This window comes from Eurosta solidaginis, chromosome 1 (genome assembly GCF_040869045.1).
Source record: "Eurosta solidaginis isolate ZX-2024a chromosome 1, ASM4086904v1, whole genome shotgun sequence".
Taxonomy (NCBI): domain Eukaryota; kingdom Metazoa; phylum Arthropoda; class Insecta; order Diptera; family Tephritidae; genus Eurosta; species Eurosta solidaginis.
The window spans coordinates 310528150-310550782 of record NC_090319.1 but is presented as its reverse complement, the minus strand read 5'-3'; the positions used below and the strand labels follow the sequence as shown (position 1 = coordinate 310550782).

At 36.7% G+C, this 22633-nt stretch overlaps 1 protein-coding gene across 1 annotated transcript in view; it reads left to right on the top strand.

The window, feature by feature from the left end:
* The window catches only part of Cad99C (cadherin-99C), a 263834-nt gene that overhangs the window by 94932 nt on the left and 146269 nt on the right, over nt 1-22633 (top strand). The window lies entirely within an intron of this gene.

The following is a 22633-nucleotide window of genomic DNA, read 5'->3' as shown; positions in this document are numbered from 1 at the left end:
TGTGTAATCATTATAATACTGAAGTTCTAAAGGTATCTGGTCCATATGAAACCGATGAGTCATCGGTAATAAAGCGATGGTTGATAGTTTTCGATAACAAATCGTTAACTTTTTGATAACATGTTAATTTTTTTGCATAGCAAATCTATAGTAAGCCGATAAGAGATTGATAACAAAGTGGTAATTTTTTAATAATATATCGATAATCTTTCGACAGCAAATCGATAACTTTTTGTAATAAGTCGATAATACTTTTATAATAAATTGCTTAATCTCCGATATCAAATCGATAACTTTAACTTTTTGAAACCATATCTATAACTTTAAACACTAAATCGATAATTTTTCGATAACAAACCGATAACTTATCTATAAAGAATCATTAACTCATCGATAATCTTTATTTATAAAACTTCCACTTATCACACTTCGATACCAATTTGATACCAAGCAAGCCTGAGCATATTCCCTCTTCATATCGACCAACAAACAAAATTTATTTTCTTATAAAAGGACAGAGAGGTAAAACTTGGTTCTTGTTAAGAAAATCCATTGCCTGCTTATGGCAAATGCAGCTCAAGTTATTAACATTATAAGAATATCACGCAAACTAATTTATTTACGTGGAGTGGATCTGTGAGCTCTGGTGGGTACTGTACAGCACACTGCTGTCTACACTATCACCCAAGCAAGCAATATAAAATGCCATCGCGGTTACAGGTCACCACTCTGGCCTCCCGTAACGTGATACAATACTAGTTTCGGATCTGTAGGTCCATGATATATTGCAGATATTGCTCAGGAAGCTGTATGGTTGGGCGGACCCTTGAAGACATTTAATTAGTTCTTTGCACTACTAATACGAAAACCTCTATTATAACCTACCTTACCTTAGTAAGCAAATGCTATGTCATTGAGCTTAAAAAATTTTGGTTCAAGTTAAAACTTGCAAAGGAATTTTTTTTTTTTTTTTTTTTTTTTTTTTATTTCTGCAAATTGATATATCATATCCCACCAGTCAATATTTTTATCAAGGAATTTGCCATCTTCAAGGACTTCTTGGGCTTTAGAAACTTGGTCTCTAGAAGGAAAAGCGATGAATTGAAAGTACATATCGGCATTTGTTGTGGAACACGCCAGGCACTAGAAAATGTGTGTACGTTCTTTTGAATTTAAGCCATCCTAGTAATAGCACGTTTCCTCCAGAACACAACAAACCGAATATTGATAGTTTATGTTACGTACCCTGCAGAAGTAGTGGAAGTGTTCGTACGATGGCTTGCAAAGGTTCCTTCAAGGCTTCTTTAATTTTGGATTTATTTCTCTATAAAACTCAAAAATTCCACTTCTTCTTTGCTATAATTACACTTGAAAGCCCTTAATTCCTTCAAGTAATACAGATGATCTACTGTACCAATTTTCCTAACTTAAATCTTGAAAAAATGTACACTTTTTAAATAAACAAGGCCATCAAAAATCAAAAATTAAGTTAAATCTTGAAATGAAACATGTCTACCTCAAATTTAACTACCTACCACAGTCATGTCGTGGTAGCTTGTTCCGCCACCATACCGAAAGTCCTGGGTTCAAGTCCCGGACATCAAAAATTTAGAAAAAAGTTTTTCTAAGCCGAGTGTATTTCTGCCACGAAAAGCTTCTTAATGAAAATTCTTCTGCTTGCAAATGTCTTTCCAAATGCATACATTGCGTGTATTCATAGCCATGCATTTACTTACCTATTTTTACCCCATATCAAAAAATTAATTAAATTTGCACGTCTTTCATTACTTTCTGAAGCCAATGCGATGAGCTAACTCCCCTAGTAATATAATTAAATTGCCATCATTTTTCTTTGTCATTTTGCATGCTTCCCACAACATATTTAATTGCCTGCATTATATTGCTTATACTAAATTTAGAAATAAGCCTTTTTCTTGCAACAAATAGAGTTTGCAGATTTTTACATGTTTAACTTGTTGTTTTAGACTTATTTTCTAACTTTATGCACTTTGTATAGATATTGCGAATGGCGTTACATATTTTATGCAGCTAACAAGCATCATTAATCAAAAAGTGTAGCAAAATGTTACACATGTGGGAAGATATCTCGTAAAGACATACGCAAACATCTAAGCAGGCTAAATTTGTTGAGCTATTTTCTTCTTTTATATAGCACTCGTAGATGATCGAACGTGCGCCAGGGAAGTTGCTATTGCTGGTGACGTCAGGTTATCAACTACCATTCAATGGTCAAATGGCAGTTGTTGTAATTGCATTGAAAATTCTGCATTGAAGTATTAATAAAAGACATACAGTTTTCATAGCGCGAACAGTAAACCATAAAACCATAAAATTTGTTTATTTAAACGAAAAAAATAAGTATACGCCACGGCAGCCAAGTCCTCCAGCACGATATAGTCAAGCTTACCATATACTATTGCCAAATTTGGTAAATTTTTTCCCTTTAGTATGTAATTTTTAATTATCTCCATTTTTATTTTTTATCAATGATATTTGCCTTAGATTATGTGGTCGTCACTACAACAGATCCTTTTCGACTTATTAAAAATATAGAGGACCCCAAAGGTTCTTGACTGTGGCGTCATTTATTTGTTTCGTTTTGATCTTTGCAAATATGTTTTGGGCTTTGGCAAATTGTTTTCATGCAGAGACAGAAACTGGGATCAATTACTCTGGTACGAATTTTTCTTTAATGAATTGTCTGGATATTTATTATTCCTGGGATGAATTTTCCAGGTCTGAATTTTTCAAAGGATGCATTTTCTGTGTAAGAAATTTGGTTGTATTAATGTTCCGGCTATGAGTCGTTCGTGTGATTAATTGCCTTTGGTATGAATTGTGAAGAATGAATTTTCTTTTCTGTAGGCCACGACTTTCTTACATCGGGAGAGAGATTGCAGATCCCTTAGTAAAAATCTCATTTGACACAACTGATTTTCTGTTGATTCTTAAATGTAGATCCTAAACGGTCGTTCGTACGTTATTGTCCTCTCTCAGTACTTAGTATTATATCTGTTCGTTTTCCCACTGGAAAATTTGGGTACCTTGGATCGAACTACGCGTTATCAACTGATTACAAGAGTGTATGCCGGTAATATGGTAGTTCCGGGCTATACTCGGTATTAAAAAGACAGTACTGTGAGACAGTGAAATATCTCCGAGTAGTATTGCAAGCTACGCAAATTTGGATATCCGATCTGTAGCCGAAAAATATCTCCTGGATCAGGCACGAACAGATTTTTCTACCCGACTAAGTTGACAATATAAGCAGTCCTTCGAGCTTACTCTTTGCAATTGAGTTGCGATATTTTTTCCCACGATAGGGTGGGAACTGTACTAGTCTTCCACGCGAAGAATAGAAGATTGTTAGTATTCCATGAAACTGACGAAATAATATGTGAAAATCCAGGAGTTGAGAGATTTGTTCCACTCACATGAATTCAAGACATCAGCTTTCCAGCACGTCCTGAATAAAAACGGCAAGTGTAGTACGACTAGGCTATTCTCCTGTCCAAAGAACCCGATCCACGTAGTTATGTGTAGCAGCCGTAAAATCCGGAGATTCCTGAGTGGTTAAAGCTATTGTGCACAAATGCAATCGGCCGCTGTTTAGCTTTTTTGCTTGCCTTTGAATTGGTGCTTCTAGTATGAGTAATTGGTCCTGGATATCTTTACCCGCGGAGCTTTCTGGAGTGACAAGAATTGTTAGTTTAACTAATGACTACATAAATGGACACAAGGTAAATTTTCGAGATGACCATAAAAAGGGCAACAACGACAGCTTTCAACGATATTGGCATTGTGACCATTCTGCATGCTGAATCGAGTCATAAAGTCAAATCGTATTTTCTCAAATAAACTCAAAAGTATTTGTAATTAAATTATAAGAGCTAGGCGTTAGCAAAAAGAATACAATTAAGTTTATCAAAATAGTCACCAAATAGTTCGTAAATTATCTCAAGAAATATTGAAATTATCACGAAATACTACTAGGATGATCACAACCACGAAGAGAAATCACCAAGCTGTTTGGAATAAGTCCTGAACACAGTACCAAAAAAAGTCGATAAATTATCTCAAAATCAAACTGAAAGTAATTCCAAATTATCGTGCCATAGTTTTCAATTTACCCCGAAACAGCCTTTAGAAAATCTCAAAAGATCCCAAAATTATAACGAATTAGACCTATTATAGTCTAAGGAATTATTTCGAATTTATCCTAAAATAGTTCCGAATTAACACCGAAATAAATTTGAAATGATCCCAATGAGATACCAAAATGAAAACGAGATAATCGTTGAGTCATCTCTAGGTAAAACCGAAATAATCTGCCAATAATTTCAAATATACCCCCGAAACAGTCTTGTAATGATTCCAATTAGTTCCCAAAATGATCACGAAATAGTTTCCAAATTAGCTGAAAAATAATTTCGAAATGATTTGTGTTTAATTGCGAATTTATCGTGAAATAGTTTGGAATATCCATAATAAGAAATAGTTCTTAATTACAAAGAAAATAACATATATTATTATTATATTATGTGTGAATAGTTTCGAATTGATCTCGAAATGGTTTTGAAGTGATCCCAATAAGAACCCAAAACGAACTGATTTGATTTAAATTTATGATCACGAAATAAGGCTGCAATTATCTGGAAAGCGATTCGAAATAATACGTTTTCAGTTTAGAATTGATCGCGAAACGGTATTAAAATTATCCATGAAATGTCTTAAACTGATCACCAAATGGTACTGAAGTAATCTCAAAAATATTTCCGAAATGATCTGAGAATAGTTCCGAATTGATCAAAGTTACATTAAATAATATCATTAGGATCCTGAAACATTCCGTAAATTATATCGAAATCAATCAAGTTATTCCGATAAAAGTACAAAACTTGCACCAAAAAGTTTCGAAAACAATCTTCAAATGTTTCCAAAATGATTCTAAAATAATTTTTAATTATTCAAGGATCCCGCAATTATTCTAAACTGTGTTTTTTAATGTCTGGATTCCTAGATTACATGTCGGCCACCACAGTCTTTTTAAAATAACAATTATCTCTTCATCAATAGAAACTTGCACATTTTTTGTGAATTTTTTCGGAATGATTTGGTAATTTTTTTTTCCAGCTTGTGGCAACCATCAAAGTAACTTAGTTCAGCGCAGCTATATAAAAATTATCGCACAAAATCAACGCATCCATTTTCCATGCCCAACAACTCTGCAGCAGCTGCAAATGAACTTATCGCTAATATTTGTAATTTATAATATGCAATTACAAAAACAACAACTACCATTAGCGGTATATCGATATGTGTACTTCAAAGTTTGGTACTGAATGAGCTCGCCAAGACACTCCACTAGTATTAGCCGACAATAAATGAATCAATTTTATACCAATTTCAACAACTCCACGGTAGGAAGCTGAGCCTACTGCAGCACACACAAAAATGGAATGAAAAAACGTGAAAATATAGTAAACTAATGGTTTATATACGCTGATGATGATAATACGTTGCTGAGGTTTTCTATAAGCACTATGAAGCAATACAAAGTGAAGACTATTATCCGAGTATAAAAACAAATTATGTGTTGCAATATTGCAAGCCGCTGCTGGCAAAGGGCTTCAAGTGTGGAACGCATAAAGTTGTACGTGACGCCATTTAAAGACGTCAACCAAATCGCCAAAAATGTGTTAGTAAATATGAGTGTGTGGGATCTGCCGAAAGTCTGATGCTCATTTAAGAGATGAGTCCCTTTAAAGTTCCAATTGGTTCAAAAAGCGGTCTCACTATCACCCCCGTGTTGACGAGGCATATCCAAACATTTTATAAATTTTTAACTCCCGGACCTTGCATATATACCGATCGTAAAGGCATAGGAGCTATTGAAAGGGCCGATGAGCTGGCAAAGGAGGGCGCAACTTGCTGAGTTGGCGATAGACGTCCCAATTCGTTTAATAGAAATCAAAAGGAGACTGGAGTTGCATATAATACATCAAGCAGGAAAGGCGTGGACAAAAGCACAGGGCTGCAACATTTCTAAGATCATGTGAAAATCCTACGGTATAAGACTCGCAAAATGGCTCAAGGCTTACGATGGGTATACTAACTGGACACTGCCTTCTGGCGTCATATGCTTATAAGTTAAGCCTTGCTGTTGTTGCTGTTGTTGTAGCAATAGGTGCGACCGATCACAAATTGTCATCAATGTTCTCTAACGGGAGTTCAGAGAAGCTTGCTGTTTCAATAGGGGTGGACCATAGTGAGAGAGGTGTTATAGGCGTTGGTTCCACATTACAATTTAAGAGATTGTTGGTGTCAATTGGGGACACATTGCAAACAGGACATGCATTTTGTATGTCGGGGTTGATTCTGGTAAGAGTTTAACCTGTTACAGTACCCAGGACGAAGTTGAGGTAGAGTGGCGCGCGTTTCCCCCGGGAGAGTGTGTTCCTCTTCTGCGAGTTCTGGGTATTTTGGCCGGGCAATTCCTGACATAGAGGTCCGACGCTTGTTTGTGGATATCACTGGTGACCTGCTTGTGCTTTTTTGCTTCATACGGCTGTGTTCTCAGGTGTAATATTTCCTAATAATGCTTACGGACATGACCCCACAAGCCCCTCATCAATTAGATTTCTGTTGGCATGCCCAGGTCTCTGGGTTTTCAACAGAAGCTGTTTGTTCATAGAGGAGTACTCTCTCCCCATTATGTAGGTGGTGTTCTGGTGACATAAGGAGACAGCCCGTAGCGGTTCTGAGGGCAGTATTTTTCCAGTGAGTAACCTTTTGTTTTGGCAAACATATCGGGGACGCGTAGCATGCCATCGGCTGGCCAATTGTTTTGTAAGTAGTAACGAGCACTCCTTTGTCTTTTCCCCAAGTTCTGCCGGCAAGAGATTTTACGCCTTTATTACGGGTCTGGATTTAGGGAACAGTTGCGGTTGCATGCTCTCCAAAATGAAGATCCTGATCGAACGTCACACCCAAGATTTTTTGGGTGTAAGACACTCGGTAGCGTAATTCCATCAACGGGGATGTTCAATATGGTCGACATTTAGCACGTCCACGTTGTAGATAAGGTCGCCGATGATTTGGTCGGTGACAGTGTCAGGTTTAGCGAGGCTGGAGAAACTTGAGAGATCAGGGAGATAGCTGTTTATTTTATTACAAAGCTCATCAATGTGTACGCATGGGCCGTTGACCATTATTGTGCAGATAAGTTAAGCCTCGTCAGTAACTGCAGGTGTAGAAAGTGCGAGCTGCAGCTAGAAAAGGTTAAGCACGGTCTGCGTTCATGTCCTGCTCTCGCCAAGTCAAGGCTCCTAAGAGTGTCCAGATCTTGAGGCAGCAATTAAGCTTAATTCTAGAAAACTTCTTATTTTCCAAGAGGACGGAGTTATTCTATGACACAAGTTCTGGTACTTGATTGATGTTCCTCCGTTTGGTGATCTAACAAATGCTGGTAACACTATGGACACATTCTGCCTATGTGGGGTTTTTGTTGACCGGCCAGTTCAACTTAACGTAACGTAACTCCCGCAGTTACAGTATGGAATCCTAATAAAAATATTTCATTTAAATTAAGTGCTTTCCACTTTTTTAAAGTAGTACTCCCTAATCAAGAATCTAAAATTATAAATAACAGAAAACGCGCCATTGGTTAGTCCCCACCAACCAATGGCATTCGCCTTTTAGCTCAAGCAAAAATATCGCTATCTCTGCCATCTTTTTCTCAAGTTTCTTGTTATATTTTGCCTGAGTATTGTGTTGCAAGTTCCCAAGTATAGCAGCATTTGCCATATGATTTGTTTATATGTTTTAGATCACGTGCGTGCCACTGTGCACACCTCTTTTAATATGTTGTTGCTGTTGATTATTTGATTCATTTGTGCTGCTATTGCTGCTGTTTGTGTGTTGTTGTATGAATATTACAATTGCGATTGTGTTGATATAGCAAAAGCAGTTGAATTTACTTTTATATACCTGCCACTTAACTATTGCTTATACATATATACTACATTAGTGAATACGACAACACTTCTTATATGAAGATTGTATTTTTTTGCAGTTTTATGTTGAAGAACTATTTTTCGTGTTCACTTAAACCAATTGCGTTCTCCATCTTACCATTACGGTTTCACATGCCCACAGGTTATATAAGCCTTAGTTCTAGAACTCAACCTCTTGCCATTTGCACAGTGGTAGCAAAAAAACAACAAATTTTTATTATTTTTACATCGGCCACCGTGGTTCACCTACCACACCGATGATCCTGGAGTCACGCTCCGGGCAAAGCAACATCCAAATATTAGAAACAAGTTTTTTTAATTAGAAGACATTTTTTTGGCAGGCACTCCGAGTGTATTTCTGCCATGCAAACTCTCACTGGAAACTCCATGCAGTTGCCGTCGGCATAAAACAAGTAGGTCCCGTCCCGCCAATTTGTAGGAAAAATACAAAAAGTAACACGACGCAAATTGGAAGAGAAGTTGGGCCAAAAATCTCTTCGGAGGTTATCGCGCCCTACATTTATTTTTTTAAATTTTATTTATTAGGAAGTTCTTATCTTTAGTTAATAATTCAAAATAGAGAAAGTGAGTTATGATCTGTATATCCTATGTCATTGATATTTGTACTTAGGATCAGCCCCCTTGGGAGACTCGCGAGGGATATGATTTCAGCTCCAACGCAAGGGGAGTTCACTTTCACGCAGAAGCTGACAATAAAGCATGCTCAATGAAGCAATGCAGTCTCTTCACCCACTAAGGTTGATCATAGAGTATTTTCTTCGGAGTAATTCGGTCTCATCGTGGAATGTTGGCAATAAGCTTGGTTCTTATAGGCTTTATCGCCAAGTTCTGAATGTCCTATTTTAAGCTAAGCATGGCTTTTTCAATTGATTCGCCCGGAAGGTCAAAGAAAAGGGTATCACATCCCTTTATTGTACAGAGTAATCTGATGAATGAATGGTTGGAAAATCAGATGCCTATCGTTTGTGGATAATAGTTGATAATTGTAGGATTGCATTATGTGCTCAATCTTTTTTTTTCATGTTTGAAACTACATCGGAGTAGGCTGAACGATGGCATTAGATCTAGTATAAATGTGATTTGTAGTTGTAGAGTATTTTTGTCGAAGACACGAACGGACATTCCGATTCGATGTGACAAAAAATTGTAATCACATCCCCTAGTTGTAATGCTGGTTATCCTGGTGCTCAGAAAATGTTGTTCACAGTCCATAATTATGGAGTTGTACCATGTATCTGATGGTGTTCTGAGGGTAGGAGAACTAGCAAGGATACCGGATACCGTTATCCATAAAATGGAAAAGCGCTCAACCTATAGACCTTGTACTTTCCAAAGGAAGACCTTGTGTTTATACATTCAATTGCAAGCTAGTCAATGATTGGCGTTGATGTGTTTTGCAGGGAACTTGGAGTTTTTCGTTGAATTGATCACGCAGTAAGATTCGTGCGTATGACACCGTGTGGTTATGCCTTACGTGGCACGTATTCACGTTAAGTATATAATATTAATTGTGATCAAGCCTTTATCCACCCCTCCGTTTTCACAAAAAAGTAAAAAATAATATTTCATTGAATTATATAGCTTAATATATCAAATACGGTACTAAAAAATTCCGATAATGTCCCTAAAACCATATCGAAATGGCATCGAAAGGAATCCGAACAAAAAACCGAAAACTTCCGCAATACTTAGTAGTGAAATAATTACGAAACCAATCCTGGAATGGTTCCAAAATAAAGCATTAAATAATCCCGAAATTACCATTAAACCATTTCGTAGACAATTCCGCAATAGTACTTAAATTATTCCCGAACCAAACTCGAAATATTCTAGGGTTAGTCTCTAAGTAATTCCGAAATAGTCCCCAAATGAAACACTACGGACTTATTCAGTCTATATGAGGTCATGAGGACCGGCCGGTTCATCCTCAAATAAAACCGAAACTATTCCCAATTTATCAAAAAATAATCCCAAAAAATGTCCCGAAATTATCAAAACTAGTCCAGAGAAAGTATATATTATTCCATCCTTAAAACTAACGAATTTATTCTTAAAACAATTTCGAAACACCTCAAAAAACTTTCAAAATGGTCAACGAAATGATTCCAAAAAGTCCCGAATTGTTTCTCAAACTAATTTTAAATTATCAGAAGATAGTACCGAAAAACATCTAGATATTATCCGAAGGCAGTACCAAAATTATGCGGAACATACCACGAATTTATTCTGAAAACAATTTCGAAATTATTTCAAAAATTTCAAAATGATCCACAATAGTCGCGAAATGATCCCAAATAGTCCAGAATTGTTTCTCAAACTATTATTAAATTATTAGAAGATAATCCCGAAAATATTCTCGAAATTATCCGAAGATAGTATCAAAATGGTCCCGAAATTGTTCCGTTATGAGTTCGATCAAAAGTTTACACCGAAATTATGGCGAAAAGAAAGCTCATTTTGTCAGGTGATAGTTCTGAACAGATCCAACTATTCAGGAACAGTCCCGGAATGATCCCTAAAAATAAATGTAAGGCGCGATAACCTCCGAAGAGATTTTAGACCGAGCTTCTGTTCCAATTAGCGTCGTGCTTCTTCTAATTTTTACTTCAGATTGGCGAGACGGGTCTTAATTGTTTTATACCGACTCCGAACAACATCTGTAAAGGCAGATAAGTTTTCATACATACACTCAGAGTGCTTGCCAAATACTGTCGAGTGGCGACTTCGTTTAGAAAAGTTTTCTTCTAATTAACAATTACAAGTAGCCCCGGGAAAAAAACTTTTTGGCGCATCTTACATTACCAAAATAACTTTCAACTCAATCTTGATGTGAACTAGACAATGGACATCGGACTTTCTCCTGCCAGGGCTGATTTAGTTGTGACTTTAGTAGGCAAGCTTTAGCAGATCGCTATTCAGTCTTTCATAGTAGTTTCGAGAACAACTTGATACAACATTAATGGGAGCAAATCTATAACTCCTCGTATGATGATGTACGGAACGAGCACTTCCGAAAAACGAACACCGCCGAGTAGAAGTACATAGCGAGCGCATGGGAATCAAAAGGAAGCTACAGGCACGAGGAGGAAACTTAAAGTGTTACCACCCTTTTTGTAGACACCTTCAACTTAACCTAACCAAATACCTGTAACCGATAACAGCCTAATTTTCATTCCGTATTCTTCCGTTTTAGTTTTAATGCAGTTAAACCTGCCCACAGTTCAAAAAATTATTTAAATGCTTTTACTGTGTTCAGTTCAGCCGCCTTTTGCGGTTTGCCGATTTTATTAACAAAGAAAAATCGTTTTTAAACAATATTTTGATTGTTATACCATTGTTGAGTGTTGCAGGCATAGCAAACAAACAAGAATATATAACAACAATAATGACAAAGTCATTGCGTATATGAGAATAGTAATCTTCTGCCAGCTATCGCATCAGCGATGAGATCTACAAATTTATTGCACGCATTAGTTACAGCCATTTGCCAAACAACATACAGACATTCATAGGCGAAAGATTCAGAAAACTAGTAACTGAACCGGAATTCTAAGAGCTGCGATTATGATGCGCTTGATTCTGGGATTGGGTTTTGAATAACTGCGACTTATGTGGAAGATTTTTTTTAATGGGCCACAAACTTTTCCTCTGTAAAACTCTTCCTTCTATTTCGTACAACTAATATTTGTTCTTCCCAAAGTGTCTGGCTATTAAGCTTGTAGAAATAAAGGTGTGAGTAACAATTTCTCGTGAAGTTCAATTTCTAAACCTACAGATGTAGGTCTAGAAAACAAGTGTTTTGTTCTATCCTCGCAAAGTAATTGGAGTTGAACATAGGCAAATTAGCCAGAAGAAAATAAATTCGGTGTGAAAAAAACTTAGTGAAAACAAGTAAGGAAAGCTAAGTTCGGGTGTAAACGAACATTACATACTCAGCTGCCAAATTACAACTTGCAAAACTTTTAAATTACCTTCTTTTAAAAGTGGGCAGTGCCACTCCCATTGTCCAAAATTTTTACTAATTTTCTATTTTAAGTCATAAGGTCAACCCACGTACCAAGCTTCATTGCTTTATCCGCCTTTTGTAATGAATTATCGCACATTTTCGGTTTTTCGAAGTTTTCGATATCGAAAAAGTGTTGGTGGTGTTATAGTCCGATTTCGTGCATTTTAAATAGCGATCTGAGATGAGTGCCGAGGAACTTACATACCAAATTCCAATAAGATACCGCAAAATTTACTCAAGCTATTGTGTTTAGGGACGGGCGGACGGACATGGCTAAATCAATTTCTTTTTTCGTCCAGATCATTTTGATATATAGAAGTCTATATCTATCTCGATGAGTTTATGCCGTTATGGGGTACCGTTATGCGAACAAAATTAACATATCTACTCTGTGAGCTCTGCTCAGATGAGTATAAAAACTTAGTCGGCTTCCTATCAAAAGTAACCGATTCCTACAGATTATTTTTTATTATCGACCTAGTATCGATAACGAATTATTATCGTCGAGTTATCGAATTTCTACCAACCTACTAACGACGTGTCATCGGTTTCTAATAGAAGTGACACCGATTTTATATTGAAGTTTTATCGGTATCAGCTGCATAACAAACCGATGATTCGTCGTTAGGATATCGATAACGAGCCGGTACCAAATTGGTAACACTCCGATAAGAAGTGTGCCACAATGGTAACAACGGGATTGTGTCGCACCTCCACTTTTGTTTGACGTTTATATATCAAAGCTCCCTTCACCACCAAAAGCAGATTGTTTCCGACGCCGATGACTGCACTATAATGGCAACAGGTCCCATCCGTCAATGAACCATGCTATACAATCAATGACTATCTCCACTTTTTTCTCCTCGCGAAATCTGACATTGTCAGATTGACGCGCATCACTCAAGCTCATCTTCGGTCTGGATACTGCGATAAGTTAAACTCTTACTTATCCAGAATCGACCTATATGCCCAATGTATGAGGCGCTTGTAATGTATCCCCACATAACCCCAACCATATGTTCAGTCGTAATGTGGAACCAACGTCTCTAATAACCTTATATTTTCGGTTCAAACCTGTTGCATTTGCAAGTTTCTTCGGACTTCTGTCAGAAGATATTGACGACAATTAGTGAGTGGTTGCATCTATTGGATGGGGCGAAGAACTGCTACAACAACAACAAAAACAACTCATTACTTCTCAATGTTAAATCGAGCACTTTTTTTAATGTACCGATAAACTTTCCATAAATAACCGATACGTTATCCATAACTTTTCGTCACTTTTCGATAATAGTTCGATGATAAAATTTTATAGAAAATGGATAAGTTTTCGATACCAAATCAACATTGTTTTGAAAACAAATTCTTAACTTTTCGATTAAAAATCGGTACAGCTGATACAAAAATTATAGCACCCCGATAACAAATCGATAACTTTTTTTTTCAAATCGATTAATTTTAAATAACATATCGATAACCTTCCCATTAGTTTCTGATAACATATCGACAACTTTTCGATAAGTTTTTGATAGCAATCGATAACTCGTGGAAAAGCAATTTCTCGTCCTACATAGTTCCCACTTTACCGCTGATACAAATATTAGAGCACCCTGATAACCAATCGGTAAATTTTCAATTAATCTGTAACAGAATAATGTATCGGTAAACTTTCCATAAATAACCGATACGTTGTCGATAACTTTTCTTTACTTTCCGATAATAGTTCGATAAAAAGATTTTATGGAAAATCTATAAGTTTTCGATACCAAATCAACATTGTTTTAAAACAAGTTTTTTTACTTTTCGATTAAAAATCGATACCACCCCGATTACAAAAAGATAACTTTTTTTTCAAATCGATTAATTTTGAATAACATATCTATAATTTTTAATTAGTTTCTGATAACATATCGATAGCTTTTCGATAAAGAAACGATTAATTTTTATAGCAAATCGATAACTCGTGGAAAAAAACGATATACCATCTTACATAGACCACACTTACGCTTGTATTCTAAGTTCCAATCCCACACACTACGCATACAGTACAAACTACATTCTGGATTGCCACGAACTGTGAGCAAAGATGTTAACACATCAATAAACCGACTAGTCCAAGTCGCTACTGAAATGAAATTTGGACTACTCAGTATTACAAATTAAGTTGCCTAAGTGCATCACATATCTTCTAGCTTCATTTTATTTAAGGCAACTCTGCTGTTATTATTACTTCTTATTTGATTCCCTTTTTCAGCTGAGCTCTGCAATTTCAACCCGAACAATTGAATAAGCCATCGGCGATGAAAAGAAAAATATTGGCGTGATTGTAGTTAAATTAACAATTGCTTTTGTATGTTTAAAGCGCAAATACTTACAAAAAGAAAGAAATATATGCACGTTCATAGATATTTGCTTTTGCTTTTATCATTACATATTCATAGCAATATTTGTTGCAAGTTTGTTATGGGGGAAAACAATTGCGATAAAAGATTAATTTAACGATTACCTTTTCATAAATTTACGCTTATGTACATATGTTTGCCATTTTGCATTTTGTTTGCTAAGTGAAAATTGGTTTGGCATCTTTGCATCCGACAGTAAGAAGGTGTCTGTGGCTATATTGCGCCGCAGGCTAATCAACGAGCGAGTCACAAACTGGGAGGTATTTATTTTGCCTTTGTCTACTGCGGTGAATTGATACGATTTTTCATTTTGTAAAGTAAGTTCTCTTTATATTGGCTTTTGATACTCATCCTAAATTAAGAGGAAAGAGATCCACAAGAAACTTCATGCCGTCTTCCTATTCCGATTAAGCAAATAGATGAATGAAATTTTATAAGCAATCATAAAGCGTTCATTCAAACATTTTCACTAAACTGCCTAGACGATTTTTCTGGTTGATAGTTCCAAGGGAGATCGTGCTTCCCCTCAATTCAATTCCCCTCAATTCTAGTTGTTGATATTCTGAAAGTGTCTCGAACGAGAAATCTTGCTAAAGATGTCACAGCACCCAAATGAGTTTGTCCTAAACTAAATTTCACAAGGTATAAAGCAAAATGTTTCTAATGTAAGTCTTTTCTTTCTTTTGATGCCAAATTGATTGATTGAAGTATAATTCGAACCATTTTGCTAATAAATTGATTCAAGTCTTATACGGAGCATTTTTGTACCTATATGAGATTGGCAGTATGAATCTTCCGCCGTTGAAAACCCACATGGAAAACGAGTGACCGTATCACTCCATCACTTTTCGTACAGCTCTTATACGCTCGATCGAAAGGGATAAAAAAGTTCGCTTATCGGTCCTCGTCCAATGCAAATTGGAAGAGATGCTCAACTTAAAATCTCTTCGGAGGTTAGTGATTTTAACAATGAACTTGACTTGCTAGACAGGCTCTCTGATCCTGTTCACGTCGTAATCGGACATTTCTTATTGATGATTTAACATTTTAACGGCGAAAGGTGGCAGTTTTCTTGCTCATTGTAGGTGGAAAATGAGGCGTTGTTGCCTCATAAACACAGACGATACGTTGGCAATTGTCTGATGGATGTCCCATTTTCATGTTGCTGTCTGAAGCATTGTATGTGAATGAAGAATTCAAAGCCATAAGCTCTATAACGCGCTGATAAAATGTTAATATTTTGATCCGTTACTTACTTTCGTAACATGAATCCGCTGGTCCTTTCGATCCCTTGTAATTCATTTTAGAAGATACAAATCGAGTTTCGCTTTAGTATAGAAAGAGTGACCAAAATTATTTATCTTTTGTGATTTCGGCTCAAATAATTTAATTCCGGGCATCTTTATGATAGTCTCTGCGCCGGTGGGGTTTCATCAGTTCGAAGAGCATGACCTGCCCTTCGCTCGCACTTCTGCGGCCTGCTTTACGCCCCAGTCCGCTAATAACTTTAAAAGGTCGTATTCAAATTCCTTCGATACGGTTCATGCAGATGCCAAGACCATAGCGGGAACATATGGACAAGAGAAAGTGTTTAAAGTACTAACTTTAGAACTCCGCTGGCGATTTGCAATTTATTCCCAAAAATTTTGGCTAGCTAAGTAGAAGATTGAAGTTGGGCGTTCAACCAGAAAACTACTTTTTGCTTAGATACGGTTTTAATAAACGACTTTGCTGAAGCTTTGCTCTCACGTCAATACCCCGATGCATCCTTTTCAAATCTTCGGCCTCAAGGCAAGGTGATAAGATACCAGAAGCATCTTCATTACAGACTGTTTAATTTTCAAAGTTCGACCTTCAAAGCAAAATTAAGGGTTTTGTCCAAATTTTTATCATCGTTGTCAACCGACATAAAATAAAAAAAAAAAATAAAAAAAGTAAGGCGCGATAACCTCCGAAGAGATCTAAGGCCGAGCTTCTCTTTCAATTTGCGTCGTGCTCCTCTTGATTTTCCCTACAAATTGGCCGGACGGGACCTACATGTTTTATGCCGACTCCGAGCGGCATCTGCAAGGCAGATGAGTTTTCACTGAGAGCTTTTCATGGCAGAAGTACACTCGGAGCGCTTGCCAAACACTACCGAGGGGCGACCCCGCTTAGAAAAATTTTCCTCTAATTGAAAAACCTTATTTCAAAAATTTTGATGTTGCTTTGCCCGGAGTGCAAACCCACGGCATACGGTGTGGCAGGCGGATCACGCTACCATCACACGACGGTGGCCGCTGACCCACATACTGAGCCAAATATACCGTACGTCAATTCCGTCTAAAATTATGGGATTGACCACAAAATCTCACTGAAAGGATCCTTTATTGATATAGTCTAAAGCAGCTTTAAACATCTTAAAAAAAAAAGATGCGCACTGGCCCAGTCATACAATTACTTCATGATTGAGGGGTGTGGTCAACTCTTTAGCAACACATCAGGGTCACTTTTCAATGATTGAGGTATTTCTTTGAGACAATCATCGATACCGAATTCCCTTATCTGAACTAACCTAGGAAAAAGTTTATTGTCAACTGAGAAGTCTCATATGTATACTCTCCCTGAATATGAGAGCACCACAGCCGCCGCAAAACTCTCAATGTGCCGTTCCTACAAAAAAACGCACAATTTAACTTAGGCCTACCCCATTTCAACCTAATTTAATTTATCTTAAGCGTGAGCTTTTGTTTAAAAGACACTGTATGAACTCGGAAGACGGAAGGCTGTATGATGGATGTATGATGATCGCGTAGGTATCTTCCACCCTAGAATAAAACTATGCAGCAGAAATCAGTCCGCTATAGGCACGCTGGCTCAGCTAAAACTTCTATCCACCGCTCGCAGTTAAATTATAAATTAGATTAATAAAGCCAGAACTTCAAAACTTCTCGAGCATTTCAAGTGTTGTAGGATTTCATCTAATTAGTTTGTCAGCAGTTTAGTTTACATCGCTTACAAACGGCGGTTACTTCGTCAATCCGGGGAAGTCCTAAATTATGCTCACGCAGCTGCAGCTAATGGACTCAATCATTCTTCCTTCAATCGACTGTATTTCTTTGTCTCAAACCGTCCTTAAAAAGACTAGTAGATACTGAATCGTCTTCCCTATGTTTAACGTGATATTTATTTATTTTATTACGAACATGTGACTTACTGTAATCAAGCTCCAATGCCGATACTACATATATATTCAGCTACTGTTCATTCGATTGCAGCATAAAACTTACTGGCAACGTACAACTTGGTAGAGTTTTTTTTAGTTATTGCAATTATCCGCAAGTGCTTTAACATTTTAGGAGTTCACGTCGAACTTTTGACATGCCGGAATTCCTTATTTATGCATTTGTACAAAATACAAGTAGTCGTATAAATTTATATATGTACGTGTAAAAATGCATACGCTTGCATCACTTACAATAAAATGTAAGATATCCTATCTTTACCCTTTCATGCAACAATAATTCCTATACAAACTTGTCAACGGCCCGGCTGGCGCACAATCTGTAATTAAATGCGTTACGTTCATTGCAATTGCATTTGGCGTCACTTTTTACATTTGTTTGTTCAGTTGTTCAAGTTGCTACCGAAAAGGACACCTCCAATGCGGCGCAGTCTTGGCGGACGATAACCTACAACGCATATTTATTGCCGTACAAACTGACAATGTCAGCGCATAAACGAACAAGCACATTCGATATATTTATTATATTTGCAATTGTGAAGAAAAGTTATGTGTTGCACGTGAGTATAAGTGTATTCAACATTTAGCTATAGAGGCTCCAGGAAGTATTTCCAACATAGGTCTTTTTCTTTCTTACGAGTAAATGAAACCCATTTTCAGGCGCAATGGATACCATTGGTTGCGCTCCGAATGGTTTTGATTGCATCTTTGGGAGAAATATAGGGTTGAGGTTTTCCCTCTGAAAAGCGAACCACCCTATACAATAAGCGTTAAATGTTATATCAAAAGTTTGATGCAAGAATGAGTTGCTAAGTAAACGCGTCGTTTTGATCCCAAAGGCACAGCTTTGGATGCTCTAATCATCATTTCTAGGAATCCCCCTCACTGCACTTTCCCAGATTTTTCTCTCTACGTCAGTAAGTCCGAAAACTCGACCCGCATGTATTTACTTAGGTAATCAAAGTTGCTCACGCCCGTGTTGGTAAGTGTGGGACTGTTCGAGAGTTAAGTACTCCAAGACTAATTTAATTTGCAACACGATTACTCCTAGCACCAAATTGGCATCAAACCTGGAACCAATATTTGAACCGAAAGCTAAACAAAAACTGGAGTGTGTGGAATGTCAAACAAAGTAATTGACAATAAACAAATCCGGCATTATCAACGATTTGCAACAGATCTCGCAACACTGAATAAATATAGTTGGTAAGAAGGAATAGAAGTAGCAATTTAGCAGTCAAACAAACCACCGCTGTGTAGCTATATGGTTAGCGCAGCGTGCCTAAAGCGTACTGATAATGGAGGCCTAGCACCCTTCGAAATGGATCTATCTACGCACTTAAGGTAGGTTGTCTGAAAAATTTTCTACTTACTATTCAAAAACAAAATACAATTATAGAAAAATTAAAAAGTAACATAATTATCATTTGAAAAAAATTATTGTTCTAGCCTTGAGCTCGAATCGAACTTTGAATCATTTATCAATAGGCCGATAACACCAAAGCAAAAACTGGAGCGGAAACTAGGATTGATACTGGAACCGAAACTGATGTTGAAACTAGAAGCTAAAATAAAACTGGAATGGAAATTAGAAACGAAATTATAGCCAAAACTGGTGCGGAAACTATGAATTGAAACTGGAATTGAAACATAAACGAAAAATGTGATTGAAACTAGAACCATCATTGGAACCGAAACTAGAAGGGAAATTTAATCCCTAACTGGAATTTAAAATGTATTCACTTGAAAAAAAAACTTGAATCTCAACTGGAATCAAATTTGGAATCGAAACTGTAATCAAAACAGGCAGCGAAACTTGGGCCCGACACTGAAGCCGAAATAGATCGAAAATGAAAGCAAAACTGGAATCCAAACTTGAGTTGAAACTGATTAGAATTAGAAACAAAATCGGAAGCTAAACTGGAACTGGAAACTGAGATTGAAACTATAGGCTAATTGAAACCGCAACTGGAATCAAAACTGGAATTTAAACTGAAATTTAAACAGGAATCAAAACTAAGATCGAGACTGAAATTAAAGCAATAAACGGAACTGGAATTAAAACGGAAACAATGGGTGAATTTAAACTGGAATCGAAACTGCAACCGACACTCGTATCGGGTGTGGAATCAACATTACAGCCGGAGCTGGAAATGAAATTGGAACCTAAAATGTAACGGAAACTAGGATTAAAACTGCAACAAAAAAAGCTGTTATCGAGTCTAGGAGCGAAATTGAGATGGAAACTGGAACCGAAATTGGGACAGAAAACTAAGGTCGAAGCTAGAAATGAAGTGGAATCGAAACTAAAAACAAATTGGAACCCAAAATAAAATAAATTTTAACTGGAACAAAAAATAAAATCCATAAACCAAACTCGGACAGAAATGTATACTGAAGCCTGAACCAAAACAGGAATCAAAACTTTAAATAGTTACAACAAAAAAATTCATTTATAACTGCAACCGAAATTGGAAGCGGAATATATCAAATGATGCCAGCGCTGAAACTGTAACAAGAATCGAAACTGAAAACATAACTGGTACTGTTACTGATTCTGAATTTCATTCATGGTTTTTAAAAAAGTTATATTCAGTGACACTTTTGTATTGATGATTTTAACAACTCACTAGGTGACATGTTTCTAAGTTACGGACTCAAGGGATGGGTTGTGTCACCTGTTCATCTATTAAAATTCTTATATTTTTATTTTTAGTATAGTGTGGCGACTGTTAGTAATTTCGATGCGTCACTGTTCTGCAAGTAAATAAATGCACAACAACAGCGAAGTAAGCAACCACACAGATGTGCATGTAAACAGCAAAGCAGGCAGCCACACATACATGCAAACAGGAAAGCTAAGATCGAAGAGATAAGTTCACATACGCACATGTAGTCATCACCTAAGAGTAGCAGTTATTACTCATACCTAAAAACGCATATAATTAGAAGACAGAAGTAAATACCACATACAGAAAGCAGAAAGAAATAAGCAGCTTTTCGAGAAAGTTATCCGTGAAAAGTCTAAACCCTTGGAGAGACATGTGAACGAGGCAACAGAGAGTATAAAAGCAGCTCAAGCTGAGGAGTAATGAACAAGTTTAATTTTAGCGCGCTATAAGTGAATTGCGCAATCATTGTAATTGAAGTACCACTACAGCAATAGAGTTGTGAATAAAGGAAAATAATCAGAATTTCCCAAAAATTCGTTACAAAAGTTTAACGTTCGCATCGGCCGCCCAAGTTTGTCTAAGTCACAGTTCTTAAACCATCTACTGCTATAGGCGCTGCTCAAATCAGAGGTTTATTGATTTTTATGATTGCACTGAACTATTTCTGTGGCTCGAACTGTGCGTAGGCCTAGGTGATTGCAAATATTGATCAGCACGATTACGAACGAATCAACGTTTTTTAAGCGGTTCTGTTTAGCTTGACTTGACTGCTGGTTGGCTATCTGGATGCCTGGTTGTCCGACACGAATTTTGTAATTGAAATTTAAGTAACTTTCCGATAAGCTACAAGCTTGAAACTTGGAACATAGTTCAGAACCCGATGACAATGCAATAAAATGAAAAAAACTCCGATACGTGGCGCATGGATCGATATGTTTAAAAAAATCGTATTTGTGGTCCGATTTGGTGCATATTTCGAACATATAATACATATATGAATAGAAAGCAACCTATGAAAAACGCTTTTATTTAATTGTCTGATCAATGCCCTAGATTGATGAGGAGTGTGATGACTAGTACCTAGGATTTACCTAATTATTTTCTAGCTTTTAGTATTATTATTACCTTATGTAAGTATTGTTGTCAATAAAACCGTTTAACTAAAAAACTTTTTTTTTAATTATTTTTTTTTCGTTATTATTTACTTTGAACTTTCCGTCAACGTGCCACCTGCCATCTCTCGTTATTCTCATTGGAATGAAAAACAAATTAAATTTTTTTATTATGTTAAATTGAGTAGCCATTAAAACATTTGCTTGTTTGTAGGGAACCCTTTTACATGTACAAACTCACTCACTTTCACTGTTCAAGCGCCGGATCGCAATGTTTGACTCGTTTACTGTTTCCTTCGCTGTTGCTCCCTTACACTTCGGTTTCTTTAAATATTACAAATATATATGGTTATCAGTACAAGTATATATGTTAGTTTATAAGTGTAAATTTGCAGCAAAAAAGTTTGACATTGGCAATGGGTTTTTCGGAGTATAAAAATATTGCTCTTGGCCGTTCTAACTAAGAATGCAAAATGTGCCATAGTCACAGCAAATGACTGCTACATGCAAAACCAGCCTTAACTGTTGAAGATGTCAATCACTGTATGACTTTACAGCAGCACTGCTTAAGTCATTGTCATTACGAGCTTTCGTGTTATTTTCAGTTCTTTTTCCTAAACTCCCCCTTTTTTTTTGCTTTTCAGCCATGGAAATAGCATACTATATTCTTGTATGTATATATGTCGGTATAAAACTGTGAATATGTACCTAACTCATGCTTCTGATGGTCTGCCAGTCTGCTGCCGTGACTCTCGATGGCTAGGAACGGTCTCTTATGATCGCTTGACGTAAATATTGTGCAGGCGGGGCTGAGTTGAGCGTCGTCTCAACAACGCTTTGAATTTGCAACGAAAGGAAAGATTAAGTTGCAGTTAAAAATGAAGACGAAGTTAAGACTGTACTTCCATGGCATCTTAATTGTTGTAGCTAAACACTAGTAACTGTCTTTTTATGGGATTTTGCATGACGTTCGTTTTCGAAACTGAATTCAGCATGACATTTATTTTCTTAGTGTTTTGCACTAATCATGTCAAATAGGTCAAACGAAGTGGCATTCATGAAAATTGGTAAGCACTTTCTACCCAGAGGACATCTGGATTTTTAAGTCGGGTTCACGTCTGATTGATAGCTTAATATAACTCATTCATTACGGTTATCTAA